The 10,850-nt window shown below is 48.9% G+C and overlaps 1 non-coding gene across 1 annotated transcript; it reads right to left on the bottom strand.

Annotated features, from left to right (window-relative positions):
- Window positions 1–2,236: 2,236 nt before the first annotated feature.
- Window positions 2,237–2,340, bottom strand: LOC131808654 (U6 spliceosomal RNA). Its single transcript, XR_009344864.1, has one exon. It is a non-coding gene; the product is annotated as a U6 spliceosomal RNA (small nuclear RNA).
- Between the last annotated feature and the right edge of the window lie 8,510 nt (window positions 2,341–10,850).

The following is a 10,850-nucleotide window of genomic DNA, read 5'->3' as shown; positions in this document are numbered from 1 at the left end:
CCAAAGGCAGAGGCTTTAACCCACTGAGCCACCCAGGCGCCCCTCTTCCTTCCTTTTTTCCTTCTTTCCTTCCTTCTCCCCCCCTTTCCCTCCCTCCCTCCCTTCCATCCTTATTTCTTCTTCCTTCCTTCCTTCCTTCCTGTGCTCTTGGTGTCATATCTAAAACAAATAAACAAAAAGAAAAAGACCCTGAGATCATGACCTGAGCCAAAACCAAGAGTCAGACAGCTAATCAACTGAGCCGCCCAGATGCCCCTGGTCTTCTTTAATTTATTTTAAAGATATTTTGTAGTTTTCAATGTACAAGCCTGGAACTTCTTTTGTTCAATGTACTCCTATTTTATACTATTATATATGATTGTAAACAAAATTATTTTCTGTATTTTATTTTTGTAGTGTTACAATAAGGTTTTGCAAGGAATTAATTGACCAACATCTGCAAGCCTACTCTGTGCAACTTTGGGATTGCTCAATGCGTAAATAATACCATGAGCTCCCAAACCTGCAGCCCCAGGAAATGTTGTGAAAGCTATATCCTCACTTCCCCCCAGAAGAACATATTCCCCAAGGCCCTCTTCAGATGAGGCCCTAGAGACAAGGAAGGAACTTGCAGAAGGCAAAGCCAGGGGCCACGGAGAATAATAGATATAGGAATTAGTTTCAGGTAATCAGTAAGAAGGATCATACTCCTCAGGGATGCAGGAACCTTTGGAATTCTTGCCCCGGGGGAATCTACTAATTGCTATGCTCCTGCTTCGAGTTTTCTAATTTTTCCTTTCCACCAGGCAGTTTTAATTGTAGTTCTCCTGTTCTTACCTCCTCTTGCATATGCATCTTGCTGGTGGAAGGAGCAAACAGGTAACTTGCTTTTTGTTTATATGTCACTAGACTGATACCTGAATTTCATACCAAGATCTGACAGTCACCAAGAGGGCCTGGGCTCTGAGCGGGTTGCAATAAGGGACAGGACTGGGGTGCCTAGGTGGCTCAAGTCATGGTCACAGTCTTGGAGTCCTGGGATCAAACCCTGAGTCAGGCACTTGCTCAGCAGGAAGTCTGCTTCTCCCTCTCCCTCTATGCCTGCCCACCACTCGTGCTTTTTCTGTCTCTCTCTCAAATAAATAAACATCTTTAAAAAAATGGATGGGACCTAATGGGTCTAGGGCATGGGCAGGAGATTAACATGTTCTGTGTGGGGAAAAGAGTTTATTGTGTTTACTTGTGTGGCCAGAGATGCAGGCTATGGCAGGGAACGATAGCTTTTCTTTGACAGTCACTCTCCTCTTCTTGAATAGTAATGGGATGTTTATGTGGACACATTGCTGCCCAGCAAAAGACTATACTTCCTAACTTCCTTTGCAACTTGGTGTGCATTTTGATCAAGTCTGAGGGCAATGCAATGTGAATGGACATGATGCATGGCACTTTCAGGCTGTGCCCTTCAGTGGAATTGGGACTCTCTTCTCCTTCCCCTTTTCCCTCTCCTTCCAGCTGGGAGGTTGCAGTGCTGACAAGCCCCAGAGCCTCCATCCTGAGGGGGAACTGGGACTTAAGGATGGCAGAGCTACAGTGGGGCAGAGCGACCATATCTCCCCTACCCTGCCTTCCTAGCCTTTTCATGCAGGAGTGAAACTTCTCCTTACTTGATACACCATCTTTGGGGACTTCTTTGTTATAGCAGCCTAACAGTTAACCTGACTAATACAGGAAGTTTGTCTGGTTTTTTTTTTAATTTTTAAAATTTATTTTCAGCATAACAGTATTCATTGTTTTTGCACCACACCCAGTGCTCCATGCAATCCGTGCCCTCTCCAATACCCACCACCTGGTTCCCCCAACCTCCCACCCCCTGCCCCTTTAGACCCCTCAGATTGTTTTTCAGAGTCCATAGTCTCTCATGGTTCACCTCCCCTTCCAATTTCCCTCAACTCCCTTCTCTCTAACTCCCCTTGTCCTCCATGCTATTTGTTATGCTCCACAAATAAGTGAAACCATATTATAATTGACTCTCTCTGCTTGACTTATTTCACTCAGCATAAGCTCTTCCAGTCCCGTCCATGTTGATACAAAAGTTGGGTATTCATCCTTTCTGATGGAGGCATAATACTCCATAGTGTATATGGACCACATCGTCCTTATCCATTCGTCCGTTGAAGGGGATCTTGGTTCTTTCCACAGTTTGGCAACCATGGCCATTGCTGCTATAAACATTGGGGTACATATGGCCCTTCTTTTAAAAAATATGGAACGCTCCACGAATTTGTGTGTCATCCTTGCGCAGGGGCCATGCTAATCTTCTCTGTATCATTCCAATTTTATTTATTTTTTTTTTTTTAAAGATTTATTTATTTATTTGACAGAGAGAGAGATTACAGGCAGGCAGAGAGAGAGAGGAGGAAGCAGGCTCCCCGCTGAGCAGAGAGCCCGATATGGGGCTCGATCCCAGGACCCTGAGATCATGACCCGAGCCGAAGGCAGCGGCTCAACCCACTGAGCCACCCAGGCGCCCTGTATCATTCCAATTTTAGTATATGTGCTGCCGAAGCGAGCACAGTTTGTCTGTTTTTAAGATGGGAGAGACTACAGGATGTTTCTATGCTCCTGGAAATGACCGATTCGCGACAGGGATTGATAAGCAGAGACTGGGGGTTTAGCCAAGGAGCAAAATCCTTGAGGAGATGAGAAGGGACAGGATCTGGGGAATAGGGGATGAGATTCTTCTTGGGCGAAAGAAGCTGGGATGCTTGTTCCATTGTGACAGGAGGAATAAGAAAAATTGGTGTAGACCCAGAGATCTTTGTGGATTCGGTGGTGGGAGGATGAGAGAGATTCAATATATTTGCAAGCAAGTAATGTCATGATAACACATGGAATCTTTATTTTATTGGATTTATTGGCTCCACACAGCACTGGTTCCCTGACACACTCACCAAAGATCCACGCATGGTTTATTTTTATTTAATTAGTTATTTGGAATGATGTAATAGGCACCTGCAATATCACCACCCGAACAAAAGCCTTGGCAATGACCCACATCCTACATATGGTTCCTCTCCCTATCCCATCCCCCTGCCGCCCCTACCCACAGTCACTATCATCCTGAATCCTGTATACCACATTCTCTTGCTTTCCTTTTTATATAGTTTTATTATGCCTGTGTATATTTCCAAATATGATATACATATATTTTCTATTAACTGTAACCTCAATAAAAAATTATCATTCTCTATGTGATCTCTGGGGATTAACATTTTTCAGTTAATTGTGTATTGCTAAGATGTATCCATTTGCTTTATGTTGCCGTGGCTCTTTACTTACTGCTGTATGATATTCCATTGTGTGAATATACCACAGTTTATTCATCCACGAGCCAGGGAATCTGGGAAAAGAAAGTGAAGGCACTAGGGGACTACAGATTAATAGAGAGAAAGTGAAGGAATTGGCAAACTGGAGAGTTCTCTGAAGCCAGAGAACTATTTAGGGGCTCTTGGGCCAGGGAGCTGAGAGGCTCAGAGATGATGAGGGAGAGTGGGAGGTAGAATTTCTGATTTCAGAAGTGGTGAGGCTTTGGGCGACCATAAAGTCTTCAGGGATAAATGTGATGGAGAACAAAGGCAGCAATTATTGGAGATGAAGGTGAAGGAAGCGAGAGGTCAGGGTGTGGATATGTTTGAGGTTGCTGATGAGGATAATGGCAGGCTGGGGAGTGGAGAAAAAGATGAAGAAGTTGGACCTGGGGGTCTTCCAGGGGTGAGGGAGCACACCAAGAGTCTGGGAGATGACAAGGATGAGGAGGGAGGAGGGTGAAACTGGGAGCAGAAGGGCCCAAGGTGCAGGGTTTTTTGAGGGGCTGGAAATGACCATGAGGAATAATAAAGACAGACTCCACCTGTCAGCCCTCAGGTGCAGAGAATATGAGAATAAACAGCCTCCCTTGAGAGGGCTGCAGGGAGATCGTGGCTCAAGACCAGAAGAGGAGGAAACCTTCCAAGAAGAGTTTGAAAGCAGGGGAGTGTGCTGACTGGTGCAAGGGCTCCAGAGCATGCTGTTCAAGAGAAGAGGAGGGGGATGGCAGGCGAGGCCAGCAGGCAGGCGGGGCTCTAGGGAGACAGGCAAGCTGTGGTGGGAAGGGAGACCCTAGCTCTCACGGAAGGCCAGCCTTGGCTATCCCTCCCAAGCTAGGAGGAGGGTCATTGCTCAGCCTCATGCCCCCCATGCCACTGTGTCATCAGTCCTGTTTGTCCCTCAATCTTGATGTACCTCATGGGGGTGGTGATGGGGAACCAAAAGTTAGTATTTTTCCTTGGGTCCAATGCCGGGGTCAGGAGAAACCAGTGTGAACACCCTGGATTAGGATGTGGGACCAGAAGTCTTGCTTCCGCCTGTAAGGGGGTCCAGAGATGCAGCCTGAAGACCTCAAACCATCTTCCTGCCTGTTCATGTAGAGTCTGCTGGTTCCCATGCCCAGGGCTAGTCCAACTTGCCCTATGAGAAGTTTTCTGACCTAGTATGATGGTAGAGACTCCATCTTGGCTTTCAGGGAGGCCTCTCTGAGGGAGGAGGTTTGGAGGAAAGGAAGAAGGGGTAAAGCCAGCCGCTTGGGAGCCAACGACCGCTGTGAGAAAGACATGGGCCTGCCCGCCATTGTTCTTAAGCATAATCAGTACAGAAGAAAGTGAAAGAGCCCAGCCCAGCCCCTGCCTGTTTCTCTATAGTCTGAGACAGTGTTTCCTTCTGGACTTCCCACAATGGCTCACCTCCATTATCCTTCAAGTATAAAAGCTTGGCATGAGGGTGGGGGATCGTCAGACACAAAGTCCTCTGATTATTTTCTGTGCCTCAGCTCCTACCTTAACCTCAAATATGACCAGCTACTACCTCTTCGCCATCACAGAAGCCCAGAACCCTCCAAACTGATGCTTTCTTTTCCCTCCCTTGGGACCATGGGCTATTGGAGTTCCAAGTAGGAGCCCAAGGATGGAACGCTCCCATGTGGAAGGAGAGGAGGCAGTTAGGGGCAGTTTTTCCTGTGCCTCCATTGGTTTGCTCTCAGTAACTCTGTGCCCCCAGTTCTCCACCTCAGGGGGACATGGGCTATCTGCTGTTCTCACCCACCCTAAAGCAGGGCCGCAGCTCCAAGGAGACAGGGAGAGGCAGTGACTATATTTATCTGTGACTCTAGCTCTCAGAAGCCCCCAGTCTGATGAGGGAGCCATAACCTCCCCTCTATAGGAACCCCCTGGGCCAACACATTCTGGTCTAACCCACATGCAAAACACTTTGGAACATGGCCCTTGAAAATGGAGTCAGACTCTAGGGAGAAATAAAAAATAACTTTGTAGGCAGGAAGAGCAGATCTGGCCCCACAATGTGTCTTGTCACATTCTCAGCAAAGTATGGGCTGGTCACAGGCAATGTTTTTCTGGGTTTGGATGGAAGAATCTAGGTCAGGGGAAAAATTCAGTGCTGGACCCAGTGTGGGTACCAAGAAAAGGTCCGAAGACACGTTACTTCAAATACTTAGATGTTAACAGAGACTCAAAATAAGAGCAGCTCAAACAGGATAGATGTTCGTTTCCTCTTATGTAGCAGTCCAGGCGTAAACAGTTTTGGGCCAAAATTGTACTAAGGATTCAGGCTCCTCCTAACTAACTTGCTATGGTGCCGTCTCTATCGTCCTGTTCTCGCCAGAGGATCCAAGGTGGTTCACCAGCACAAGAGCTTCCAGAATATGGGAAGTAGCAGGGGAAAGGATCAAGAGGGACTGCTCCCATCTTTTTAAGAACAGCCTCTGGAAGTACCCACCTTGCTTTGCTCACACCCTACTGGTCAGAGCTCTTGGATAGTGGCTAGCCTTTGCTGCAAGGGAGCCTGGGAAATGTAGTTTTTATTACAGGCAGCCATGTATCCAGTATACATTTTTTGTTCTATTGGAGAAAAGGAAAATATTGTGATGGGGAGCCAACTAGCAGTTCTGCCACATGAGACCCCAAGTGCACGGTATTCCTATGTCTGTCTGTCCTGTCCCTGGTCACAGGGTTAGGCGAGTGACTCAGTCTGAGAAAATCATAGTAATGCATCACCCTGGCCTCAGCCATTGGTCCAAGACTGGGCACATGACTCAAGCAGAGCCAATCAGAGTTCTTCCTTGGGACTTTTTCCTATCCAAATCTGGTAGAAGGGTGCAATTTTCTTTCTGGTGGTGAGACCATGAGAAAGCAATCCTGAGCTGCCCAAGGAGAGCAAGGCGAAGCCTGTCTGCTGAAGAAATGGGGCCGCCAGCCTCTGAGAGACACAGGGAGGAGAGAATCACTGGGCAGGGGGATTGGGCCTTCTTCTAGACTTCCCTGGGGCCTACCTTTCATCCTTGCCCTGATGGAGCTGGCTGGTCATATACCACCTTTTCTTCAAGCTAATTCAATGTGGGTTTGGGCCATCTGCAACCCAGGGTCCTGACTTATCACAGTTCTGAAAGTGATGTTGGTTTTTTTTTTTTTTTTTTCCCTCCCTGGGAGGGATGGAAGGTAGACACAACTGAGATTGACAACCTGGAAGAAAAGTATGCGGTCTCCAGACAAGCCCTATCTTTCTCCTGCACATTTGCCTTAAAGCATCTTAAAGTTCTCACATAGCACCTCACAGCATTGGCTGCTGGGTTTCTTTGCATTTTCCAGTCAGTCCTGTTTCCTGTAAGGAGCCCGTGCAGCTGTGAGGAGGGGGCCTCAGGAGGGCAACCCTCACAAAGGGCCCTTTCTCAGCTGGTCTGGGCTGTTATCAGCCAAACCTAAACTCTGAATCACCTGAGTCTGTGGGCAGCGCCGTGGGTGGGGCTGATGAATCCCCCTCTGGGTCTTCCTGCGTCAGGACCTGTGAGTGGGGGCGGACTCTCAATAAAGGTTCATTGTTTTCTGTCCCTTCATGCTATCAAGGTTCTGTCCAAGACCTTCCTGAGCGCCCCCCCTTCTCTTCACTCATCCCCTGGCCCTGGTCCCTCTGGGCACTCACCCACCCCCACCCCACCTTGTAGACCAGCATTGACTCCTCAGGCCAGATGGGGTGGAGGCTGAGGAAGGACAGGAATGTGGATGAGGACCAAATCTGAGAATGCCTTGTGTTTCTGAACCTGTGACACGACCACCCTCTCCCGCCCCCAGTTCCCTGGGTCTCCTGAGTCCCCTACCCCTCAACAGACAGCAACAAAGCTGTCCTGGGCCTGTGGTGTCACCTGGTGGCCAGCCTCGGAACTGTCGGGCTCCCCACCTCTCCTCCACTTCCTTTTTTTTCTTTTGGGGGTTTTGTGGTGATAGGGACACATAAGGTGCCCTAATCTCCATTTTTCTCTCTGCTTTTGTTCTTTGGGGGTGTTTCTTTGTTTGTTTCTTTGTTTGTTTTGTTTTTACCACAGTTCAGTTCAGCTCATTTTCCCTCAGGCCTTCCTGAAAACCCAAATCACACACCCTTGAATCTGTTTCTTTCATCTCCTTTCTAACAGCTCTACCCCAGTTACCTCAGGAGCTCCTTTCCCTACCGTTTACTCTGTCTGCTCAAACAATCCCGGCTGAGTGTCAGGATGGAGCCAGGCCTGCCCCTGTGTCAAGAAAAAGGCAGACTGCCTGTCAGAAAGATTAATTAGAATGACGAAGAACAAAGGCTTTCAGCCTCTAAAGCCCTTGAAGTACAGCTCGAAGCTCCCTCAGAACGTCCCACCCATCTCCATATACTCCTGTTAAGAAACCTGCTTTCCCTCAAGCACCAGCTTTCAAGAGAAAATAAACAGACTTTTCTAGATCAGCATTATTGTTTTTCCATTTCTACCTACAGGTCTTGCAACAGTAGTCTTTTTTTTCTGCTTGTGGCAGCCCAGTTTTCTGATGGGCATTTACCACCTGACCTGGAAAACAGCCCTGTTCGTGCCTAAATCCTCAGTTTACTATTGGCTCATTGTCTGGAAAGCCATTCCATTTCACAGAAACGAAGTTTTGAAATTTAACTCATTGGTAAGCTGGGACTGCCTGATTGTAGACATTTAAGATCATGAGATACTTTCCAGGGCAAGATGGTGGCTGCTTACTATTGTTTTAGACAGGCTGATACAGGAGAAATATCTGATTTCCCAAGATATGGAAATCTTGACACCCGCCCCCCCCCCCAAGAAGCCTTGTGGCTTCCAGAGTGGGTTGGGCCAGTGGGTTACAGGAAAGGGTGTGGAGTGAAGAACTCAGCGATGCTGTGGGCACAAAGACCAGGTAGAGAGAATGTGAGAAGAGCTGAGCCGAGTGCAGGGTGCTGGAGAGAAGTCTTAAGACCGAGGACTGGAGAGACACACCCAACCAACACTTATCAAGCACCTGCCACACATCAGGAAGGACCCAGTGGGGAAACATGTGGGTGCCCCAAGCAGGCTATTAATTTTATGTCCCCTCAAAGTGATATTTTTTTTTTTACTATCAGTTCAATTTGAATGCAGTGGAATTGGCCTCTGCTTAGAAGAAGAGGGGCATGGACGGAGAAGGGGATCCCCGTTGGCAATACTCTATCTTCCCTGAGTGGTTCAGCTCTGACCCCAAACTTGCACGCTACAATTAGACCAAAAAAAAAAAAAAATCTTTTTAGAAACCCCACCCCACCCCCCTTAGGAAACAGCTTAGAGACCAACTGCTGTTATTCTAGCTTACTCTTTTTGAGGTCCACCCACCACCTCACTGAAGTAGCTCATTAAAACAGAGTATGCAACTATTCTTTAGAGGAGTTCCAGGCATGGTTTTCTTTGTCTCCTTACATTTCCAATGGTGTCTAGGTGCCTTGTAAAGATGGCACCCTAATTAGCTGCATGGCTGCCTGATCACCCCCCAACTTTTAAAAAAATTTTTATTTATTCATATGACAGAGATCACAAGTAGGCAGAGGCAGGCAGAGAGAAAGGGGAAAGCAGGCTCCCTGTTGAGCAGAGAGCCCGATGCGGGGCTCGATCCCAAGACCTGGAGATCATGACCTGAGCTGAAAGCAGAGGCTTAATCCACTGAGCCACCCAGGCGCCCCTACCCCCTCCCCAACTTTTTTGGAAAGATTATTTACTTATCTGTTTGTCAGAGAGAGACAGCACAAGCAGGGGGAGCTGCAGACAGAGGAAGGAGCAGGCTCCCTGCTGAGCAAGAAGCCCCATGAGGGAGTCCATCCCAGGATCCTGGGACCATGACCCAAGCTAAAGGCTGATGCTTAACTGACTGAGACACCTAGGCATCCCCCTGCCAGACTCCTTAAACCAACTCTAGTGCTGGATGCTGAGCATGCTCTCACCCTGCCATACAAGTCACATGATCTCCATTCTACCTGCCAAAACTGAGGCTGAGGGAGTTTAAGCCAGCCGCCCAAGATGCCCACAGCTGTAAGTCCCACCTTGGAGTTGAGATCTGAATTCAGGCTCACCCATGTTATTCCAAAGCCCAGATCTTCTTCACTTCCTCCCCTGCCCTAGGAGAAAATGGAAAGAAAAAGCCACTGAGAGCGAAGAATGGGCCCTCTGAGCAGAGTCAGGAGGCGGAGGTTTGAACAGGGAATTGTGAAAAGCAACCCAGTGGGTGCGAGGAAGCTGGGGGCCCAGCAGCACTGCCCGATGGCACAGGGTGGGGCGAGCACAGCCGGTGTGGGCTCCCAGGGTGGGAGAAGGTGAAGTAGGCTTGGGGGGGGGCGCGGGATGCAGCCAGACCAGGGTCTTTCCTGCACAGGCAGGCCCACTAGCACTGCCCACGGACAGGACAGAGCGAGCCTGGGGTCTGGAAGAAAGAGGCCAGAGCCCAGGGGGATTTTTTCAGGAGAAATCCCTCCTTCAGCCCTGTATCAGAGGCTGCAGAAGGTCATTTGATTCAAGTGGAGGTGAGATATCCAGCGCCCTGGGGCTGGCCCCCGTTGGTCCCTTTACCCCCCATCATTTCCCTTCCCTCCAAACCCCCAATGCAAGCGGGCACAGCTCCAGGACCTGGCAGTCTGTTCCTGGCCTCCCCAGCAGAGGGCTCCAGAGCAGAGCTCAGGAGGGTTGGGTGGGGAAGGGACTCTGGTCGCCCTCCCTTAACCAAGGTACAGGGAGCTCTGGGCCTTGCACTCTGCTCCAGGGCATCCAGGTGTCCATATCCGTGGGTGGTCTTTCCTTCTGCATGGCTGTGTCCGCACTTCTGTGCACCAGCGTGGGTGTCTGTAAGTGTGTCAAGGGCGTGTATCTGGGTTTGTATGTATCTGCCAAGGCGTGTGCACAAAAGCTTGTGTATATGTCTACTGCGTAGTTGGGTTATATGTGTGTGTTTGCTCATTTCCTTTTTGCACGTGCTGGCGCTGCACATGACCCCATGGGTCTGCAGGTGCACGTGTGATTTGTGCCTAGGTATCTACACTTGGTCTTGTAAGGAGAAAAGAGAAAAACAGGTGATGGGGATGTGCTGGGCAATCTCAACATTCTCTGGGACGGGGTGCCCTCTGTCCCATCCCAGTAGTCCCAGTGTGTCCACAGTCCCCTCTGGCTGGTGGAGTCCAGCCCTCCTCAGCTTTGCTCCCTGCCCAGGGAAAAATTAAAGAACCCCGGAGTAGGTGGGGTAGTTCATTTCTGTCTAGGACCCCCCAAGTCCATCCACATGGGTGCATGTACAGAACTGTGACTCTTTTTGGATAGAGATTGAGTTCTTTTTTCCTGAAGAGAAAAATGTTGACATGCCTTTGGAGAATCGTCTGCCCAGAAAATCCCCGGATGTAGGGGGAAGGCGTGTTCTTCCCGTCTCTCTAACACACACACACACACACACACACACACACACACACACCCCTCTCAGAGGCCTGGGATCTCACCAAGGGTGCTATTTGGG

This window comes from Mustela lutreola, chromosome 9 (genome assembly GCF_030435805.1).
Source record: "Mustela lutreola isolate mMusLut2 chromosome 9, mMusLut2.pri, whole genome shotgun sequence".
In the NCBI taxonomy this organism is placed as follows: Eukaryota; Metazoa; Chordata; class Mammalia; order Carnivora; family Mustelidae; genus Mustela; species Mustela lutreola.
Note: the sequence above shows the minus strand (reverse complement) of the source record. Positions and strands in the feature narration are given on the sequence as shown.